Source organism: Thalassophryne amazonica, chromosome 22 (genome assembly GCF_902500255.1).
Source record: "Thalassophryne amazonica chromosome 22, fThaAma1.1, whole genome shotgun sequence".
Taxonomy (NCBI): Eukaryota; Metazoa; Chordata; class Actinopteri; order Batrachoidiformes; family Batrachoididae; genus Thalassophryne; species Thalassophryne amazonica.
In genome coordinates, this window is record NC_047124.1 from 33,721,109 (window position 1) to 33,742,500 (window position 21,392).

At 42.6% G+C, this 21,392-nt stretch overlaps 1 protein-coding gene across 1 annotated transcript in view; it reads left to right on the top strand.

Annotated features, from left to right (window-relative positions):
* Positions 1–21,392, top strand: part of LOC117503795 (NLR family CARD domain-containing protein 3-like) — a 554,615-nt gene that overhangs the window by 113,588 nt on the left and 419,635 nt on the right. The gene's annotated exons all lie outside the window — the stretch shown is intronic.

Sequence of the window (21,392 nt, forward strand, 5' to 3'; positions counted from 1 at the left end):
TGTGAATATTACAGTGTTGGATTTACCTAATTAAACTCAAGCAGCCACTGTTTTATTTTGCAGCTATCAGATTTCAATTCCCCATAATTATTGCTCATTTCGGAATAACCTTTACAAGAAAATTGTTCAATTGTAATTAAATCACTAACAAACCAAAGTTCAGATATGGAGTTATATCACAGAAGTCCAAACAAGCAGTGTTTGGTATAAATTTGACCAAGAACAGGGAGTTCCTACATGACTCGGAACATACAGAATATATGTTGAATATGAAATGTTGAACTATTTAACTAAACGCGGTGTGTGTGAGAGAGAGAGATTTTCTTTGAGTTTGTAATTTACTGTTTAAAGCTTGCATGCATGATATTAACTTTTCTGTGCTTCTGCAGGATATCTTGGCAGGGTACAATGAGGTTCTCAGCTTGTCCCCATTTGCTGGTGCTGTTCTGGATCGGCTTACCAACCAGTCTTTGCAGACATCATTTGTGAGCTCTGGACACTCCAGCCCTGGCTTTTCTGTGGAGAGTCCAGCCTGTCCTTCTTCAGCTGCATCTACTCCTGAGGTCAACGGTAAACCCACTGTGCTTTCAGTGGCTCTGCCTTCAAAGTTTGACGCTGAGCAGGTGAGTCTCCCTTTGACTACACAATGATCTGACATTTTTGTTGTCTCATGGTGTGTGTTAGTGTGAGCAATTTGTGTGTGTCCATATAATTGAATATGTTTAATTAAATTATTTGCTTTTGTGGTTTAATTTATACACGTGCAATCTCACCATGTTTTGTGTGCCAGTTACAGCTTCTAATTTCTGTGCAATGAAATATGGGATATTCCTCCATTTTTCACCCTTTATGTCACACGACTTACTTGCACTGTAAGTAGTTGGTAATCAGATTTAGAAAATCCAGCTTTGCTGATGATATTCATCCGCATATACAGTAAAACCCACCTAAACCGTCAATGTATAAATGGATACTCGCACTCACCGGACTAAAGCAAAAGTCCCAATGTTTTTCTGTGGTTTTCCATGTAATGGCCCAGTCACACAGCACACGGCGATTCCTGAACAAAGGGAAAAAGTTAAAAAACGTTACAATTCGTTGAGAAAAGGTGGACGAAAGAGCTTTTATCACCGAACAGTCTGCGAAGCAAGAGCGCAAAAGGGACGAAAGAGGAACTTAACAAAACCGTAGCTCACGATCTCAATGAAAGGCGCCTGGATATTGGATATTATATTATAATGGATATTTGCTCACATGAGACAGAACGTCCCACCCCATCGCAATGCATTTTCAGTAAAACCCCCTCGGGTTTTTAATGAAAACAGTCTGGATGTGCCCAGTCACAACAGGCACGAAATGAATTTCAGCACCGACACTTGCTGATTTGAGGAAATTCGATGCCTCTATTTTTTTCAAACTGTGCTCAGACCTGGCACCTAAACAAGGCAGGCCTTTATTCAAGGCCGGTGATTAACAAAATGCTCCTTGCTGACTGCACTGTAATATGGTGTTAAGGTTCATATATCCCTGGGTGTGGCAAACCAAAGACAACTGCTTTAGATCAGAGCCCTCTGTGGGGCTGCGAACCCTCCCCACAGCATGACATGCACCTGCCAAACAATGGAGACCCAACAGGGCCGTGATTTGTCACTTTTACATTTTCACTCCTTCCTCTCCCGTCATATTTTATCTAATAGTTTTTGCAGTGCGCCCGCAGATTACATTTTGATCATGGATCAAATACATTTGATAATAAGACACCCACCAACGCGACAAAGAACTTTAAAAGGGTCATGCGCATGTCAACGCCATTGCATGGCCACCGAGTTGTAGAAGCATAAATCAGGCTTTACGATTTTAAGGCACCGCAGCGGACTGAGGGGAAAAAGAGTGGCTCAGCTACATGTAATGCTTTTAATGCACATATTGCCCAGCACTTATTTAAGGCAGGCGTTTATTTTTTCAGACAAAAATTTGACTCAGCCATTAAATGAGGCAGCTCCTAATTCAAGGTCAAGGCTTTTAATCAAGGAAATACGTAACCCTGATTGGTGCTGGAGATTCCCCGTAGATTGTTCGGCCTGGTCTGTTTACTAATAAAATGGATTTTAAAGGGTAAAATGAATAGTAACAGGTCTCTTTACAGAGTACATCAGCATGCCACACGTCACCAGCAGTTAATCAGAGAAATTGAGTAGTGCCATCTGTGGTTGTAAACAGTGCCATCTTGTGGTCATAGTTGACAGTACTGTATTATCTATTTATTTAATATAGTGCATCCTGAACGTATTCACAGTGCTGCACTTTGTCCACATTTTGTTATGTTACACCCTTGTTCAGAAATGGAGTAAACTCATGGGGATAGTCGTGTGAATACTTTGTAAATACTTTCCAGGTGCACTGTACAAGTTGCTTTGGAATATGTTGTAAGACCTCCCAAACTCATTAAAAAAAGACAAAACAAACAAACAACCAAAAAAACAACAACCCAGTAATTTGTAGTCAAGATGTCACCATGAAAGAGTCATGTCTGTACTTTTGACACCATATTATCTTTTAATTTAGATATTAAAGGTTACTAAAAAGCCTTTTTCCAGTTTGGAAAAATTCCAGAGATTGTTCCCATATTGGTTCAGTAGCTTTTGCTTAAGCATGATTTCATTTTATCCAAGTTTCATATGGTTATTAAATTTTTTCATTTTTTGTTTTTCCATTTATTTTTGGCTGTTTATTCGGATTGTACTGGCAGCTGACTAAACAGCTCATCCTACACTTCCCTATCCATGGCCAAGTCCTGTAACTCTTCCCGAGGGATCCTGAGGCATTCCCAAGCCAGATGGGAAATATAATCTCTCCAGCGTACCTTGGGTTTCCCCTGTTGGATGTGCTTGGCAGGTGTCTCTAGGGAGATCACTTGGAAGCATCCTCACTAGATGCCTGAACCACCTCACCTGGCTAGTTTCAATGCGAAGCAGCAACGGCTTTACTTGGAGTCCCTCCCAGATATTCAAGCTTCTCACTCTGTCGAGGAGTGTAAACCCAGATACCTGACAGAGGACTCTTACTTCCACCCCTCTTATTTCCTTACTCTTACTTCCGCCGCTTGTTTCCGTGACCGTTATTATTTCAGTCATTACCCAAAATTCATGACTGTAGGTCACGACAGGAATGTAATTTTACTGATAAAACGAGAGTGTCACCTTCTGGGCTCAGCTCCTTCTTCACCACAATGGTCTGGTACAGCTTCCCTAAAACATCAGACGCCGCCCCAATCTGTCTGTCGATCTCATGCTCAAACTTATCCCCATTCGTGATCAAAACCCCGAGATACTTAAACTCCTCCAATTGGGGCAGTAACTCTCTCCTCACCCGCAGGGGGCAATCCACCCTTTTCTTCCAGAGGACCATGGTCTCAGTTGTTTCACACTTGGCATCAAATCTGAACATTTCAATAATGCTCTATTTATTTAGTTTACTTTGACATGCTTGTGTGTTGACAGTCATGTTAATTTACAGTTGTATGCAAAAGTTTGGGCACCCTTGATAATTTTCACGATTTTTCTTTATAAATCATTGGTTGTCTGGATCAGAAATTTCAGTTAAATATGTCATATAGTAGACGAACAGACTGACATTTGAGAAGTGAAATGAAGTTTGTAGTATTTACAGAAAGTGTGCAATAATTATTTAAACAAAATTAGGCAGGTGCATAAATTGGGGCACCCTTATCATTTAATTGATTTGAATACATTTAGCACTAATTATTGAAAGACAAAATTGGCTTGGTAAGCACTATTAAGTGCGCCATGAGCGGCACCGTCCCGACGCGCGAATTCCTCTGCACGTCTTTCATTACAAAATCTCCTGTAACAGTGGAATGTGCCGCAAAAGTGCTGATGTCCACATTTTCTGCGATTTCTCTGGTAGTCACACGACGTGCCAGATCAACACAGCCTTCACTTTGGAAATGATCTGGTCGTTTCAGCCTGTCGATGGCCGCTCGGAGCGCGGCGCGCCCTCTGCCGGTGTGGGCCGTCTTTAATCCGGTTGTAATGGTCCTTAATCTGTGTGACGCTGATAGAATCTTCACCGAAAGGCATCTGAATTTTATGAATGGTTTCCACCTGGCTGTCTCACACAGTTTACTGAAAAAATTTTCATGGAGCAAAGCGGCAGTCGCTCAGCCATTTCCCTGACAATGGAAATCCGACGAAGGGGCTGGACCAGTGCTCACTCAAAGCCTGCCCACAGGCGAATGACGCAACCGACAGGGGTGGAAAAAACTCACGCATGCGCACGAAGGTTCAAGCTTGGCTGATGCAAGCGCACATGATTCAAATCCATATCGTTTTTGAAAAAAATAAAAAGGTCCATTACTTTTTGGACAGACCTCGTATATTTAACTGAAATTGCTGATCCAAACAACCAATGATTTATAAAGAAAAATCATGGAAATCGTCAGGGGGCCCAAACTTTGACCTACCACTGTATCTTGTCTGTTTGGTTTGATTGTGCAGCCTGACTGAATGGCTCCACAACTAAAAGCTGATTTGCAAATTTTTAAAGTCACAAACAGTGACTTAGAATTAGAATTTAAATTAATTTAAAATACAATTAAAGTCACTTAATCTAAAATACATTTGAGAATGGAGACCTAAATGGGAAGCGCTGACCTACATTTCCTATTTTAACAGGTGAAATTTAACACTCTTCCTCAGCTATGATCCCCCCCCCCCCCCCCCCAAAAAAAAGTGGAATGTTTGTGTTGAACTTGAGTTTTGTTGCACTTTAATGTGATACAGGCTACCAGCAGTCAGACGATGAACGGCCATTCAGAACCAGATGTTTGTAACGTTTCCAGCCCTACACTGCCGCCTGCCCTGTCTGTGCTTTCGCCCAGAGCCATGGAGATCGCGGGCCAGATACGGCTTTGTGAGGAGGAATACCGGGAAAGGGCCAAGGTGAGAGTGTCAGCTTTAAGTCTCTCCCCTAAAGCATCAGAAGCAAAGTTTCAAGTAATGTCTTGCACATATAAAATATAAACGCTTCCTTCCATCTCTTGGCCCAGATGGCACTCCGGCTGCGGCAGGAGAGACAGGAGCAGGTTTTTGCAGCCATAGTGAGCCATGCATCAGAGCAACTGAAACACTTTGAAGAGTTGATGGAGATGAAGCAGCGGCAGGAGCATCAGAGCATGAGAGACATGATCGACAGAGAGTAAGAGCTGGCATTTGCTGGTGGTGAACATTTCTGAGAAGGTTGATATGATGTGTGTGTTGAAACTCTATCTCCCACCCCCACCGCCTCTTTCTGCATGGCAGGACTAAAGAGAGCATAAGGCGCCAGGAGAAGCTGAAGGAAGAGCACAGAATAAAGGTATTGTGGTCTGCTGTATTTGAGAGGTTTGGTAGTTCTGTCTCCACGAGCACACATTAAATTAATAACACAATTTACCAGGCAGCAGCTTTGCTCTTGATGGTAACCAAACCGGGGTTTTTGAAAATTACAGCGCAATTCAAGCTGCATATCACTTCAACCACACCTGCTCCTAATTTTCATCATGCATGTGATGATGATATTTTCTGCAACAAACCTAGAAATGTCCAGCGGGTGGCACTGTCTATGGAATATTACATAAGCAAAACAGATGTGGTTTTTGGATTGACCTGTGGCACCAGAGTTGAGGAACATCTAATCAGTTTGTCCTCATTATTTGCCCTTTTAATTTAGAGAACTATAAGATGCGAGAACTTACTGTTCGTGACTTGTCTATTCCCACACTGGATTTTACAATGTATATATATGTTGAAAGTGAGCTTGAAGTCAGAGGTTCATCTGGGAAACTCAGGCCAAATCACCTACATTGACTTCACCATGAGCAGTCGGTGTAAATAATCAATGAACAGCTATTGAACTAATTATGATAATACAATGCAGGTTATGTCTTAAGACTGAGGTCACAATGTTACTGGTGTTGACTGTTGCTCTTGTTTACAATTTGTATCTTGGAATTTTCAATCGGGAAATAGTGACATTTCTGTTTGTCTGGATTCCTGTTCCTGTTAGCTAAAAACACTCTGTATGTTCTGTCAGTTTGGTGTAGTATCGTTGCCCTCATCCAGTCACCACTGGTTACTTAGCGGTTTGATGACTGCTCATGAATGCTGCCAGTTAATCAGTTTGGTCTTCATCCTTGTTGCTGTCAGATCCTGAACCTGCGCCAGCGGGAGGCGGAGCTTGAGCGCCAGCGGGAGGCGGAGCTTGAGCGCCAGCGGGAGGCGGAGGGCAGTGAGAGATTACGGAACCTCAACAGTATCCAGAAGATCTTGCAGCAGCTCAACCAGCAGCTGCAGCTGTCCACCCAGACTATGACCTTCATCCCGCCAACCTGTCTCAGTACATACAGCACCCGTGGGAACCAGCTCTGCTCTCAGGTGTCAGAGGTTGTGAGAAAAACATCAGAGGTCAGTTATGGAGTTTGTTTATATTTGATATTTCTTGCTCTGAAGGGGGAGGGGGGTCACTCAAAGGGATACCCTTGTGACTGTGAGGTCTGCATTTTTTAGTTTATTTATTTTTACTTTATTTTTGTTACTTTAACCGTCTGGCATCCACAGCATCAGCTTCTTTTTGGCTCCTCCCCTGGTGGGGACACCACAGCAGATCATCAGTCTCCATCTCACCTGGTCCTCTGCATCTTCCTCTGTCACACCAACCACCCCATGCCCTCCACCCGGCAAGTCCATAAACCTTCTATTTAGCCTCAATCTTGTCATCTTGACTGGTGGCTCCATCCTCAGCATCCTTCTCCCTGTGTACCCTGTAAACCTGTTCATCCTCATCACTCCCAAAGCAAATCACAGCATCATCAGCTCCGCCTCCTGTCTTGTTGTTAGCACTGTCTTGTACACTTTCCCCTTCACGCTTGCAAATGTCCTATCACAAATCAATCCTGCCTTTTGTCCACCCACTCCACCCTGCCTGCACTTCATGCCTTTATCACACTCTCCACTTCTTTGCATAGTTCACCCTCCAAGTATTCCAACTCATCTACTTTCACCACTGCCACTCACTGCAGCAGCAGTGCTCCACTGTGCTCCTCTTACCATTTATTGCTTGAATGGTTTGCTTAAATTCAGCTCAGGTGTAGAACTTTGTTCAGTTTGAGTCTGTCTTTCTGGGACATATTCAATGAAACTATTATATGCAGATTGTAGCTTGAACAAAATAGATATATATATATATATATATATATATATATATATATACACACACTGAGGAAAATAAGTATTTAAACACCCTGCAATTTTGCAAGTTCTCCCACTTAGAAATCAGGGAGGGGTCTGAAAGTTTCATCTTAAGTGCATGTCCACTGTGAGAGACATAATCTAAAAAAAAAAAAAAAATCCAGAAATCAGAATGTATATATTTTTTAAATAATTTATTTGTATGTTACTGCTGCAAATAAGTATTTCAACACCTGTGAAAATCAATGTTAATATTTGGTACAGTACCCTTTGTTTGCAATTACAGAGGTCAAATGTTTCCTGTAGTTTTTCACACACTGCAGCAGGGATTTTGGCCCACTCCTCCATACAGATCTTCTCTAGATCTTTCAGGTTTTCAAAGATTTTCTATTGAGTTCAGGTCTGGAGACTGGGCAGGCCACTCCAGGTCCTTGAAATGCTTCTTACGGAGCCCCTCCTTAGTTGCCCTGGCTGTGTGTTTGGGGTCATTTCATGCTGGAAGACCCAGCCGTGACCCATCTTCAATGCTCTTACCGAGGGAAGGAGGTTGTTTGCCAAAATCTCGCAATACATGACCCCATCCATCCTCCCTTCAATACTGTGCAGTCGTCCTGTTCCCTTTGCAGAAGAGCACCCCCAGAGTATGATGTTTCCACCCCCATGCTTCATGGTTGGGATGGTTTTCTTGGGGTTGTTCTCATCCTCTAATCAGAGGTGGGACAAAGTCGTCATGAATAGTCAAGTCTCAAGTCAGCATATTTGTAATAGTGCATCCCAAAAATCCTAGATTTCCCCCTTTTGCATTGTTTTTGTTTTCAAAAATGTGCGTCATGTTCTTTGTGTCAAAACACAAACAAGAACTAGGATTTGGATGTGAGTAAGACTTCTCTCTTCTTCCAGGGAGATTTTCCTTGCATGGAGGACATGAATGTGGCGGATCGAACCCTTCACGAAATGAGGGATCTCCTCCAGCTGTTGCACAAAGAGGCCTCTGAGGTGCAGGAGAAAAAGAAAAAGGAGCAGGAGGAGGAAGAGGAGCTACAAAAGCAGGCAGCGATTCAGGCCCAGCAGCTGGCCGAGAAGACGGCCGCACAGTTGGCCAGGGAGAAAGCTGAGAGAAAAGGTGAGATTCAGACAGTGGAAGCAATCAGGAAAATTAAATACTTGTGTTAGCTCACTGTGTGGGACCATGGCATAAGCGCATTAAACAACGAGAAGCCGTGCATTATACGGTTTGAATGCATGACACGGAGTCTAAAACACCACTACGCGGAGTAACACCACTCCGCTTTGCTTCAGGTTATTTCCAGATTCCGTCTTTGTTTTAATCTGTCGAACCCCAAGCAATTTCTTCGTGCTTTATTGTTTGCTCTCTATGGGCTTATTTTTCACTGCACCTGCACATCCTGTACCTCTGTGGTAACAATACAAACATAGCTAGTCATAGGTCAAACTCAGAAATGGCTTTTCAGCACTGCAAAGTAGTTATAATGCCATAAATCACAAAAGAAGAAATTCTATTGTAGTTTATTTTACAAAAACGTTTAAAAAAGGTGGAATCTCTCTATATAGCATTTTCCCAAGTGCCCACAGTCACAATTCAGTTTCAGTTTATTTCATTTATATAGCGCTAAATCACAACAAAGTTGCCTCAAGGCGCTTCACACAAGTAAGTCACAGCTGCCTTTCAGGTATTGTGAACACCGATACTTGACACTGTATTTTTCAGATTTATTCCTGCATGTTACTTTTGTATTGGTAAACATTTGACGCATGGTTTCTGCCACCAGGGCTGAAGTCCAACGCAGATGATGCTACACTGACGTGGTACAACCAGCTTCAGGAATCGGGAAGTCAGTGCGCTCAGTCCTTCAGTCTGCTCTCATCTTCTAAAGATACCCAGGTTGGTTTGTGCTTTTGCTTGTGAACTTCTATAATGCAGTATTTGGTTAATAATAATAAATTAACTATGTATGTGAAAATCAGTCCCCCTGTGTTTTGAATGCTACTGGGATTTAAGTGTTTTGGTGGGGTCAAACAAAAATCATGAACTTCTCAGATTTCTTATGCAATCCACAAGAGGGTGAAGTTCTTGGAAACTATTTCATACTAGAATTTTTGAATGTGCTTTAAAGAGTTCTAGTCTCTTTCTGCTGAGCTTGTAATTATGAGATGATCATGCATTTTACTGCAAACAAGCTAAAAGAGTTCAGATGGTTGCTCTTTGTCTACTGTTATTAGTTATTACTGGCCTTCAGCCTAAAACTGCGCAATTTAAAAATATAGAAAATTTGCCAGATTTCTCACTTGTCTGCTACTTTTGAATGTGAACTTTATGTAATTTTTAGAGAATTAAATTCATATGTAAAAGTGATCCCATGGTGGGTGATAATGGCAACAAAGGATTTATTTATTTATTGTGCTACAGAACATTTATTTTGTGCCACAATGGTGACATGATAGACAAGTAAGAAAAAAACCTGCTGTTGAAGTGATTCTTATGTGAAACAGCAGCTGACGGCTTGATTTATTTCTGAGTTGGTTTTTGTGCAGACTGTCTTGATTTCTCTTCCCTGCATTCAGATCAAGAAGCTGAGGATGGACCTTAAGAAAGCAGCCACCACCCCTATTAATCAGATCTCCAGCGTCTCCGGGAACCAGCTTCGAGAAATCTTCGACAAGTTGGACAAGCTGCTCTCCGGACGACCGGTGGTGACTGGGGGGAGGTCTGTCTCCACCTCTGATCATCCACAGGGCCTGGACTTTGTTTATTATAGAACAGCAGAGATGCTCGTGGTGAGTCATCTTATTTGTGTCTAATATATAAAGTAACAAAAGAGTTGGTTTCAAAAAGCAGATAGCACAATAATAAGAAATGGTGGTCAGGTAAAATTCCCAAAATACCTTTTACATTTTTAAATTGAGTCTTTAATATTAAAGGTAAATTCTTTTCCCCTCTTTGTTACAACCACTATTTTCATGTCCCTTTAATTTACAAAATTATCCTGATACTAGAGCTCTTGCCATAATTCTATTGTACCTGCATTAGTGGTACCTGTCCACCAGGTGGAGTTATTGCTCCATTTCAAAAACCTGGAGCAGGCTGCTGTGCAACAGGACAATGAACCTGCACTGTATATCCTTTTCCTGCTTTGTGAGCATCAAGTGTAAACTGATGCACTGTCTGATTCAGGCACAGACAGCACATGCGTGAGCGGGGCGTTTGGAGCTACGCAGGAGTCTAACACTTTTGGACTTTTGCACTATATATTTTGGGATTTTTAATCCTTGTTGCGCTCTGCTTTTTTGAATGCAAGTCACTGACAAACAACTGGGACCAAAGAAAGTGGCTGAGGATATCGATGACATCAAACAATCTCTGGAGTTTTTGTCGGAAGAGGTTTCTGCTGTCAGGCAGCAGCAGAAAATCATTCTGGACTTGGTCGAGGAGGTGAAGGTGCTGAAACTCCAGAATGATGAAATGGATAAGCACATATGGATTTGAATCACGTGCGATTACATCAGACATGCTTGAACCCTCGTGCACATGCGTGAGTTTTGTCACGCCTGTCGGTGACGTCATTCGCCTGTGGACATGCTTTGAATGAGGAGTGGTACAGCCCTCCCGGCTATTTTTTCATTGTTCAGAAATGGCGCTTTCCTTTATCAAAATTTTTTCAGGACCTATGACGCACATCCGAGTGGACACCATTCGAGAAATTCAGCTGGTTTTCGGTGAAAAATTTAATGGCTGATAAGAGATTATGGAGTGTTACTTTCGCTTTAAGGACTGCCCACAGCGCCGGTCGACGCGGCGCGTTCCAAGGTCCCGTCGTCTGGGTGTTTCGAGCTGAGAACATCCACATTTCAGGCTCTGTTGATCCAGGACATCGTGAGATAACAGAGGATTTTCAGAAGAGGTCGGGATCAGCATTTTATCCGGACATTCCACTGTTAAAGGAGATTTTGTAATGAAAGCTTGTCGGCGCACAACCGCTCATGGTGACGTGCCACAGGAAAAACACCTCCGTGTTGATAAACCTTCTGTAAAATTCAGGCGGCTTTTGATGGCTTTCAGCGAGTGAGTATCTGAGAAATTGTTTAACAGCTGGGCATGTTCCAACTTGTCCTGTAAGACTCGAAACACCCAGACGACGGGGCCTCGGAGCGCGCTGCGCCGACCGGCTCCGTGGGCAGTCCTTAAAGCGAGAGTAACACTCCAAAATCTCTCATCAGCCGTTAAAATTTTCACCGTAAACCAGCTGAATTTCTCGAATGGTGTCCACTCAGTTGTGCCTTACAGTTTTTGAAAAAATTTTGATCAAGCAAAGCAGCAGTCTCTGAGCCATTCCTAAAAAATGAAAAAAATCGACGAGAGAGGGGACCACTACTCACTCAAAGCCTGCCCACAGGCGAATGACGTAACCGACAGGCGTGAAAACTCTTGCATGCCCACGAGGGTTCAAGCATGTCTGATGTAATCACACGTGATTCAAATCCATATAGTGTTTGGGGGAAAAAAAAAAATCAATTTTATTTATATAGCGCCAAATCACAACAAACAGTTGCCCCAAGGCACTTCACAATGTAATTCAAAGCCATACAATAATTACTGAGAAACCCCAACGGTCAAAACGACCCCCTGTGAGCAAGCACTTGGCGACAATGGGAAGGAAAAAAACTCCCTTTTAACAGGAAGAAACCTCCAGCAGAACCAGGCTCAGGGAGGGGCAGTCTTCTGCTGGGACTGGTTGGGGCTGAGGGAGAGAATCAGGAAAAAGACATGCTGTGGAAGAGAGCAGAGATCAATCACTAATGATTAAATGCAGAGTGGTGCATACAGAGCAAAAAGAGAAAGAAACACTCAGTGTATCATGGGAACCCCCCAGCAGTCTAAGTCTATAGCAGCATAACTAAGGGATGGTTCAGGGTCACCTGATCCAGCCCTAACTATAAGCTTTAGCAAAAAGAAAAGTTTTAAGCCTAATCTTAAAAGTAGAGAGGGTGTCTGTCTCCCTGATCCGAATTGGGAGCTGGTTCCAGAAGAGAGGAGCCTGAAAGCTGAAGGCTCTGCCTCCCATTCTACTCTTACAAACCCTAGGAACTACAAGTAAGCCTGCAGTCTGAAAGCGAAGCGCTCTATTGGGGTGATATGGTACTATGAGGTCCTTAAGATAAGATGGGACCTGATTATTCAAAACGTTATAAGTAAGAAGAATAATTTTAAATTCTATTCTAGAATTAACAGGAAGCCAATAAAGAGAGGCCAATATGGGTGAAATATTCTCTCTCCTTCTAGTCCCTGTCAGTATTCTAGCTGCAGCATTTTGAATTAACTGAAGGCTTTTCAGGGAACTTTTAGGACAACCTGATAATAATGAATTACAATAGTCCAGCCTAGAGGAAATAAATGCATGAATTAGTTTTTCAGCATCACTCAGAGACAAGACCTTTCTAATTTTAGAGATGTTGCGCAAATGCAAAAAGCAGTCCTACATATTTGTTTGTTATGCGCATTGAAGGACATATCCTGATCAAAAATGACTCCAAGATTTCTCACAGTATTACTAGAGGTCAGGGTAATGCCATCCAGTAAGGATTTGGTTAGACACCATGTTTCTAAAATTTGTGGGGCCAAGTACAATAACTTCAGTTTTATCTGAGTTTAAAAGCAGGAAATTAGAGGTCATCCATGTCTTTGTCTGTAAGACATTCCTACAGTTTAACTAATTGGTGTGTGTCCTCTGGCTTCATGGATAGATAAAGCTGGGTATCATCTGCGTAACAATGAAAATTTAAGCAATGCTGTCTAATAATACTGCCTAAGGGAAGCATGTATAAAGTGAATAAAATTGGTCCTAGCACAGAACCTTGTGGAACTCCATAATTAACCTTAGTCTGTGAAGAAGACTCCCCATTTACATGAACAAATTGTAATCTATTAGATAAATATGATTCAAACCACCGCAGTGCAGTGCCTTTAATACCTATGACATGCTCTAATCTCTGTAATAGAATTTTATGGTCAACAGTATCAAAAGCAGCACTGAGGTCTAACAGAACAAGCACAGAGATGAGTCCACTGTCTGAGGCCTAAGAAGATCATTTGTAACCTTCACTAATGCTGTTTCTGTACTATGATGAATTCTAAAACCTGACTGAAACTCTTCAAATAGACCATTCCTCTGCAGATGATCAGTTAGCTGTTTTACGACTACCCTTTCAAGGATTTTTGAGAGAAAAGGAAGGTTGGAGATTGGCCTATAATTAGCTAAGATAGGTGGGTAGGGCTTCCTTGAGCAGCCTGGTAGGAATGGGGTCTAATAGACATGTTGATGGTTTGGAGGAAGTACCTAATGAAAATAACTCAGACAGAACAATCGAGGAGAAGGAGTCTAACCAAATACTGGCATCACTGAAAGCAGCCAAAGATAACGATATGTCTTTGGGATGGTTATGAGTAACTTTTTCTCCAATAGTTAAAATTTTATTAGCAAAGAAAGTCATGAAGTCATTACTAGTTACAGTTAAAGGAATACTTGGCTCAATAGACCTCTGACTCTTTGTCAGCCTGGCTACATTGCTGAAACGAAACCTGAGGTTGTTCTTATTTTCTTCAATTAGTGATGAGTAGTAAGATGTCCTAGCTTTACGGAGGGCTTTTTTATAGAGCAACAGACTCTTTTTCCAGGCTAAGTGAAGATCTTCTAAGTTAGTGAGATGCCATTTCCTCTCCAACTTACGGGTTATCTGCTTTAAGCTGCGAGTTTGTGAGTTATACCACGGAGTCAGGCACTCCTGATTTAAGGCTCTCTTTTTCAGAGGAGCTACAGCATCCAAAGTTGTCCTCAATGAGGATGTAAAACTATTGATGAGATAATCTAGCTCACTCGCAGAGTTTAGGTAGCTACTCTGCACTGGTTTGGTATATGGCATTGGGGAACATAAAGAAGGAATCATATCCTTAAACCTAGTTACAGCGCTTTCTGAAAGACTTCTACTGTAATGAAACTTATTCCCCATTGCTGGGTAGTCCATCAAAGTAAATTCAAATGTTGTTAAAAAATGATCAGACAGAAGGGGGTTTTCAGGGAATACTGTTAAGTCTTCAATTTCCATACCATAAGTCAGAACAAGCTCTAAGGTATGATTAAAGTGGTGGGTGGACTCATTTACATTTTGAGCAAAGCCAATCGAGTCTAACAATAGTTTAAATGCAGTGTTGAGACTGTCATTCTCAGCATCTGTGTGGATGTTAAAATCGCCCAATATAATTATCTTATCTGAGCTAAGCACTAAGTCAGACAAAAGGTCCGAAAATTCATAGAAAAACTCACAGTAACGACCAGGTGGATGATAGATAACAACAAATAAAACTGCATCAGAAGGAGTGCTTTAGCTAAGGCACATGAAGATTACACTGTGAAACAAAACGTTATCTAGTTAACTAAATCAATCTAACTGCACAGATTAAACAGTGAACAGATACAGCAAAACATTGCTGTGCTCCGGAACAGGAAGTGATACAATACCGCGGTGAGAGCCAACCACCAGTGGAGGTCCTCTACTGGTGGTTGGCCGGATAGTCGGATAGTTTTCTCACAGACCTCGTATATCAAAATCAGCCAAAAATATCATGGATTTGAGGGACTGGGTGAAACCTCGGCCATCTTGAAAAACTGTCTCTCAACGTGACCATCGCCTGCTACTCATTGTCTTGAAGCACAGCAGTTGCTGCCATTTTGGCCTAAGTTTTATATAGGTTAAGAGCATGTTGAGTCACGCTGATTAATACAGCAAGTATGAGAGAGCATATCTCACCCATATTGGCCTCTCTTCATTGGCTTCCTGTTAATTCTAGAATAGAATTTAAAATTCTTCTTCTTACTTATAAGGTGTTGGAATACTCAGGTCCCATCTATCTTAGGACCTCGTAGTACCATATTCACCCAAAATAGAGTGCTTCGCCTCTCAGACTGCAGGCTTACCTTGTAGTTCCTAGGGTTTTGTAAGAGTAGAATGGGAGGCAGAGCCTTCAGCTTTCAGGCTCCTCTCCTGGGAGCCTGCTCCCAATTCGGATCAGGAGACAGACACCCTCCTACTTTTAAGATTAGGCTTAAAAACTTCCTTTTGCTAAGGCTTATAGTTGGGCTGGATCAGGTGAACCCTGAACCATCCCTTAGGTATGCTGCTATAGATGTAGACTGCTGGGGGGTTTCCCATGTGCACTGTTTCTTTCTCTTTTGCTCTGTATGCACCCACTCTGCATTTAATCATTAGTGATTGATCTCTGCTTCCCCCTCCACAGCATGTTTTTTCCTGGTTCTCCCCTCAGCCCCCAACCAGTCCCAGCAGAAGACTGCCCCTCCCTGGCCTGGTTCTGCTGGAGGTTTCTTCCTGTTAAAGGGAGTTTTTCCTTCCCACTGTAGCCAAGTGCTTGCTCACAGGGGGTCGTTTTGACCGTTGGGGTTTTACATAATTATTGTATGGTCTTGCCTTACAATATAAAGCGCCTTGGGGCAACTGTTTGTTGTGATTTGGCGCTATATAAAAAAAAATTGATTGATTGATTGACACACTGAGTAAATATAAAGTCTTAATCTTACCTGCTCATTTCAGTTGGGGTCAACAACAGTTTGACGAAAACTTATCCACATCAAGTGTCCTGATTGTGGAAAATGACGTCTGAAAATACTTTACTTTCTTACTCGTGGCTGAAGAAACATAGCGTTTAAAAGAAGTCCCACGGTGGTTTGTCTCACAGTCTGAACTAGAGAACGCCGGTGTGTTTCACAACCAGACAATGAACATATTTTAAAAGTTGAAAGACTCACAGCGCCTCATTCATTCACGTCAGTGTTTACACAGCGCCTCATTCATTCACGTCAGTGTTTACCACAGACATCAGTTGATTCTTCTGCATAAAATAAAAAAAAAAAAAATGTTAAAGTTTTCTAATTGGCCGCCGTGTCTAACAAGAGGTCAAGAGACAGCGTCAGTGTGCTCGATGGCATGGTTGTCAATATTGATGTGTTCTGCCTGCCACCACGAAAGGGTTCTGCTGGTGGTGGAAACACAAATCAGCAGTACTGAATCCGAACCGCTCGGTGGAAAACGGGCTGTCAGCATATGCTGGCTAAATTGTCAAGTGTGACAGGTCCGCTAAGGTTATAACAAAATAATATTTAGCCTATGCATGAAGGTGATCAGTACTGTATAACAAAAAAAAAAAGATAATGAGGTGCTTCTAAACTTAGCTCATTGCTTTATCTGCATTGGTAAATTCTTTTTTTTTCTGTTTAATATGGAGACAGGCTGGAAACAGTATGCCAAACTGGACTTCTGATGGTTGTGGAGGTAGCTTTCTGACCTCGGTGAACGTGGCTGTTGCTCTGGTGACTCTTGCGTGTAATCCAGAATGATGGCAACTGTCCTCCCTGTTGTACCGAAGTGGAGCACGGGTGCACGCCCGGCTCATTACGTTGACAGAGTCTTGAAATCTTGGAGCTTGTCCACTATCTTACATGGTTTCCCAGTGGGTTTTTTTTTAGTTCCAGGCTTGTGTGTGAGCAGTCGATGAGCACCTCCTTATCCAGCTGTAGCACATCTGCTTTGAGACTGATGCTGTGGAACTCCATCCAGTTGTCTTAGGCAGCCCCGATATTCTGATGTTCCACCACCGTGCTCTTCCTTCCATCTCCTCTCTTTTGTCTCGTAGCTCTGTCACCTCTATCCTCAGCGTATTTACTGTAGTCTGCAAAGTCACCACCTCGCCTGACTACGAGGTCTGTCCATAAAGTATAGGTCCTTTTTATTTTTTTTTATATATATGGATTTCATTCATATGTTTTTACGTGAGACAAGCTTGAACCCTCGTGTGCGTGCGTGAGTTTTTCCACACCTGTCGGTGATGTCATTCGCCCGTGAGCACGCCTTGGGAAGGAGTGGTCCCGCCCCCTCGTCAGATTTTCATTGTCTGGAAATGGCGGAATGAAAAGGACTTTTTTCCATCAGATTTTTTTCAGTTGCTGTTAGAAACTGGCACCTGGAAACCATTCGAAAAATTTATCTGGCTTTCAGTGAAAATTTTGCAGGCTTCACAGAGAATAAGGACTGTTAACTGTCGCTTTAAGGACCCCTTTAGGGACGGTCGCCGCGCTCCGAGCAGCGCGAAGACGCACAAACCACTGGATAATTTCTAAGCTGATGGCTCTGTGGATATGAGACGTCATGTGCTCTTTCTCTGGTAATCACAAGAGCTGGACATCAGCCATTTTCCCGCAGATTTCACTTTTAACCAGAGATTTTGTCATGGAATGCCGCGCGGAGGCTTCGCGCCTCACAACCGATTCGCTTGATGAGCGAGACAAAGGACACCTCCGTTTCGGCGTGTCAGAGGACAAGTTAGGACATGCCTGTCTCGGCTTTCAATGCTTACCAGTCCAGTAAGTATCAGAGAAATTGTGGAGAGCTAGACATGTCCAAACTTGTCCACTGACACGCCAAAACGGAGGTGTTCCTTTCACTCGCTCATCAAGCAAATCGGTCGTGATGCGCGAAGCCTCCGCGCGGCGTTCCATGACAAAATCTCTGGTTAAAAGTGAAATCTGCTGGAAAATGGCTGATGTCCAGCTCTTGTGATTACCAGAGAAAGAGCACACGACGTCTCGTATCCACAGAGCCATCAGCTTAGAAATTATCCAGTGGTTTGTGCGTCATCGAGCAGCTCGGAGCGCGGCGCGACAACCGTCCTTAAAGGGGTCCTTAAAGCGACAGTTAACAGTCCTTATTCTCTGTGAAGCCCGCAAAATTTTCACCGAAAGCCAGATAAATTTTTTGAATGGTTTCCAGGTGCCAGTTTCTAACAGCATCTGAAAAAAATCTGATGGAAAAAAGCCCTTTTCATTCCGCCATTTCCAGACAATGAAAATCCGACGAGGGGGCTGGACCACTCCTTCCCAAGGCGTGCTCACGGGCGAATGACGTCACCGACAGGTGTGGAAAAACTCACGCATGCACACGAGGGTTCAAGCTTGTCTGATGTAAAAACATGAATGAAATCCATATAGTTTAAAAAATAAAAAGGACCTATATTTTATGGAGAGACGTCGTATGTTGACAGTCCGGTCTCCATTTCTTGGATTGTCTTTTTCATTTGGTGGATTACATAATGAATCGCCACCGTGTTGTTTTTTACTTCTGCTTTTACTGCCTGGAACTCACTTTTAAGGAAATCAAAGTCTTCAGCAAATGCGATTTTATTTCTGATTTTATAATCATCGGAATTTCAGTTTTCAGCGAGAGAAGAATTTCCAAATTCAGAGTCGATGTCCATCTCTGGTTTAGCTGGCTGTGCCGGAGACATTCCTGCCAGGGTGGCAGCAGGAGTGTGTCTCGAGGTGGTGTTGGGCCTAGTGGTCACTGCTCCAGTGACTGTAAATTTGCCCAGATTCATCGCCATTTACTCAAATGTATACCTTCACCCCCCTTCTGAAATATTTGCAGAGCAAATTGGTTGATGTATTAATGTGCAGCGCAAGTATTAACTTAAAATATAAAAAGTTTGACAGGAGCTCAAACAAAACACATCTTACTCCATCACCAGCTCAACAGTGCCCCCGGGTAAAAGGTAACAGGTTACTTTATTTATACCCGTAGGTAGATTTGCTTGCAGTCAGCGAGGTAAACGTCTAATGCACATACAGGAAACAGTGTTACAACACATATTTGACATAAAATTATGTTAAAACTAAAATACCATTTAAAAAAAAAAAAAAAAAAAAAAAAAAAAAAAAAACTCAAAAGTAAAGGTAAAAGTGTTCAAGGTTCCAACAAGTTAAAGTCCCTTCGGCTGCTCCCTTGTTTGCGCTCGGGGTCGCCACAGCAAATCCAGGGTGGATCTGCATGTTGATTTGGCATAGATTTTTACGCCGGATGCCCTTCCTGACGCAACTCCACATTACATGGAGAAATGTGGCAGGGGTGGGATTTGAACCCGGAGCCTTCTGAACTGAAACCAAGTGCATTAACCACTTGGCCACCACATTTAAAAAGAACAGATCAATAAAAGGCAGTGAAAATCCATGTGTGATAGCAGCTGCTGCTTATTCAGTTCAATGATAGCTGCAGGGGCGAAGCTATTTCTGTTCCACTTTGATCTCCACCTTGTCATTTTTATTTATTTATTTTTTCCATCTGTAGAAACAAGGAGAAGAGGAAGTGGCTTCCCATCACAAAGCAGCCTTCCCCATCGCTGTGGTGGTCTCGGGCATATGGGAGCGCCACCCGCGACTGGGAGACCTCATCCTCGCTCACTTGCACAAGAAGTGTCCGTATGCAGTCCCACATTACCCCCCAAAGAAGGCCGGCACATCTATGGAAGAATATCAGAGGTCAGTGGAACAAACACGTCACTGCGTGTTTCATGGAGACACAGTATGGGCTCTTGTGAAAGTATCTCTGTAATGACATGCAGTTGCTATTTCATATTTACAGACATGGTTGCCCCTTGGGTGGTAGAATATCTGATGCAGTTTCCAGGATGCTCTGTGCTAACATTAAACATATTAATGAGAATAAAGTCAGCTAATTTGGGAACGCAACTCCTTACCAATCTATGGTACACATAGATTATTTTTACCCGAGGCCATCAAATACGGCCATCGGATATTGCGAAGACTTGCCGTCCGTCCGTCTGTCTGTCTGTCTGTGCTCAGCATAAGTCCAGTGCTGTTGCTGCCAGAGTCTTCAAATTCACAGGGAGCATTCTTGGGACACAGACCTTGGATAATTGGCAATAAAATATATCAGTGACCACTAATTATTACTGTGTGCAGATAAACTTACACTCATGGATAGTTTTATGTTGTGCTGCTAACCGGGACATTAAATAATGTGCAATGTGTCCTTTAGTGATCATAATTGTTTCACATGTTGTGTGCTTCCTCTTGGAAAAATAGATTTTAAAAATAAGAGAAATGTGTGTAAGGTTTTGTGTATTATGTCATCACATCTGCAGGGTTCTCGGTTATCGTGTTGATGACTCTGGAGTTGAAGCCCATGGGATTTTCCTGAATCGGATGACTGGCATGATTCGTCTCTATGCTGGCATCATCCAGCTGAAGTGGCCCGACAGCTCCAAGCAGGTGGTAACAAACAGCAACATCAAATACACACGCACACACACACACACACCATAAATATTTTTGCCCTTTGACAAATTTGCAACTTGCAGTTTCAGAACCAACCTCCATATATGTGCCAAGTGTGGTGTAAACTTTAGTGGAAAAACTTACATTTTGACCTATGACCTGGTCCTAATGGTTGACCTTTGGTAAATTTGGTCTTAGTTGGTGATTCCAGAACCCACCTCCTTAAGTGTCAGGTTTGGTGTAATTTGGACACAATACCTGGGAGGAATGGAAGGAAAAAAGAGACAAATGTTTCTCAAGTTAATGTGTGGTTGTGTCATTTTGTTTGTGTGTTGTTGTGAGACATGTGAATAACTGATGTTGGACCTCATGTTGTTTCAGTTGGGCCCTCACGGTTTGAACCACGGCTGGCGCTGGATCGCCCAGATGCTGAACATGGAGCCAGTGACTGATGTCACAGCGACGCTGCTGTTTGATTTCCTGGAAGTGAGTTTTGTGTGTGTGTGTGTGTGTGTGTGTGTGTGTGTGTGTGTGTGTAAGGCTGAAGCAACCGAACATGAAGCAGGGGAACCTCGACCATGTTTTCTGTAACTGCTGAGAGTTTGTTCTACTGAAAATGCTGCAGAAACGGTCTCCCAGTGGTCTTCAAGAGTAACTATATCAGCACACTTGGAGCTTTGTGTGTTTAGAGAGAATGCTCTGGTTCATTTTAAAACTTTTTCTGTGCTTCTGCATTTTGTGGAGGTGTCTAAACTGTCGCCTTCATGCAGGTTTGTGGTCACGCGTTGATGAAAGCCTATCAGGACCAGTTCTGGAAACTCATCCTGCTGCTGAAAGAGGAATACCTCCCAAGGTACATGCTCACCTTCGACCTTAAATATGTGCATCACCTTAATGTGAACAGTTCCAGAATACTTCAAATTATGAATGTAGTTTTTTTTTTTTTAGGAAACACAATTTCACTGAAGAGTTTTGAATTATTAAATGAATCACT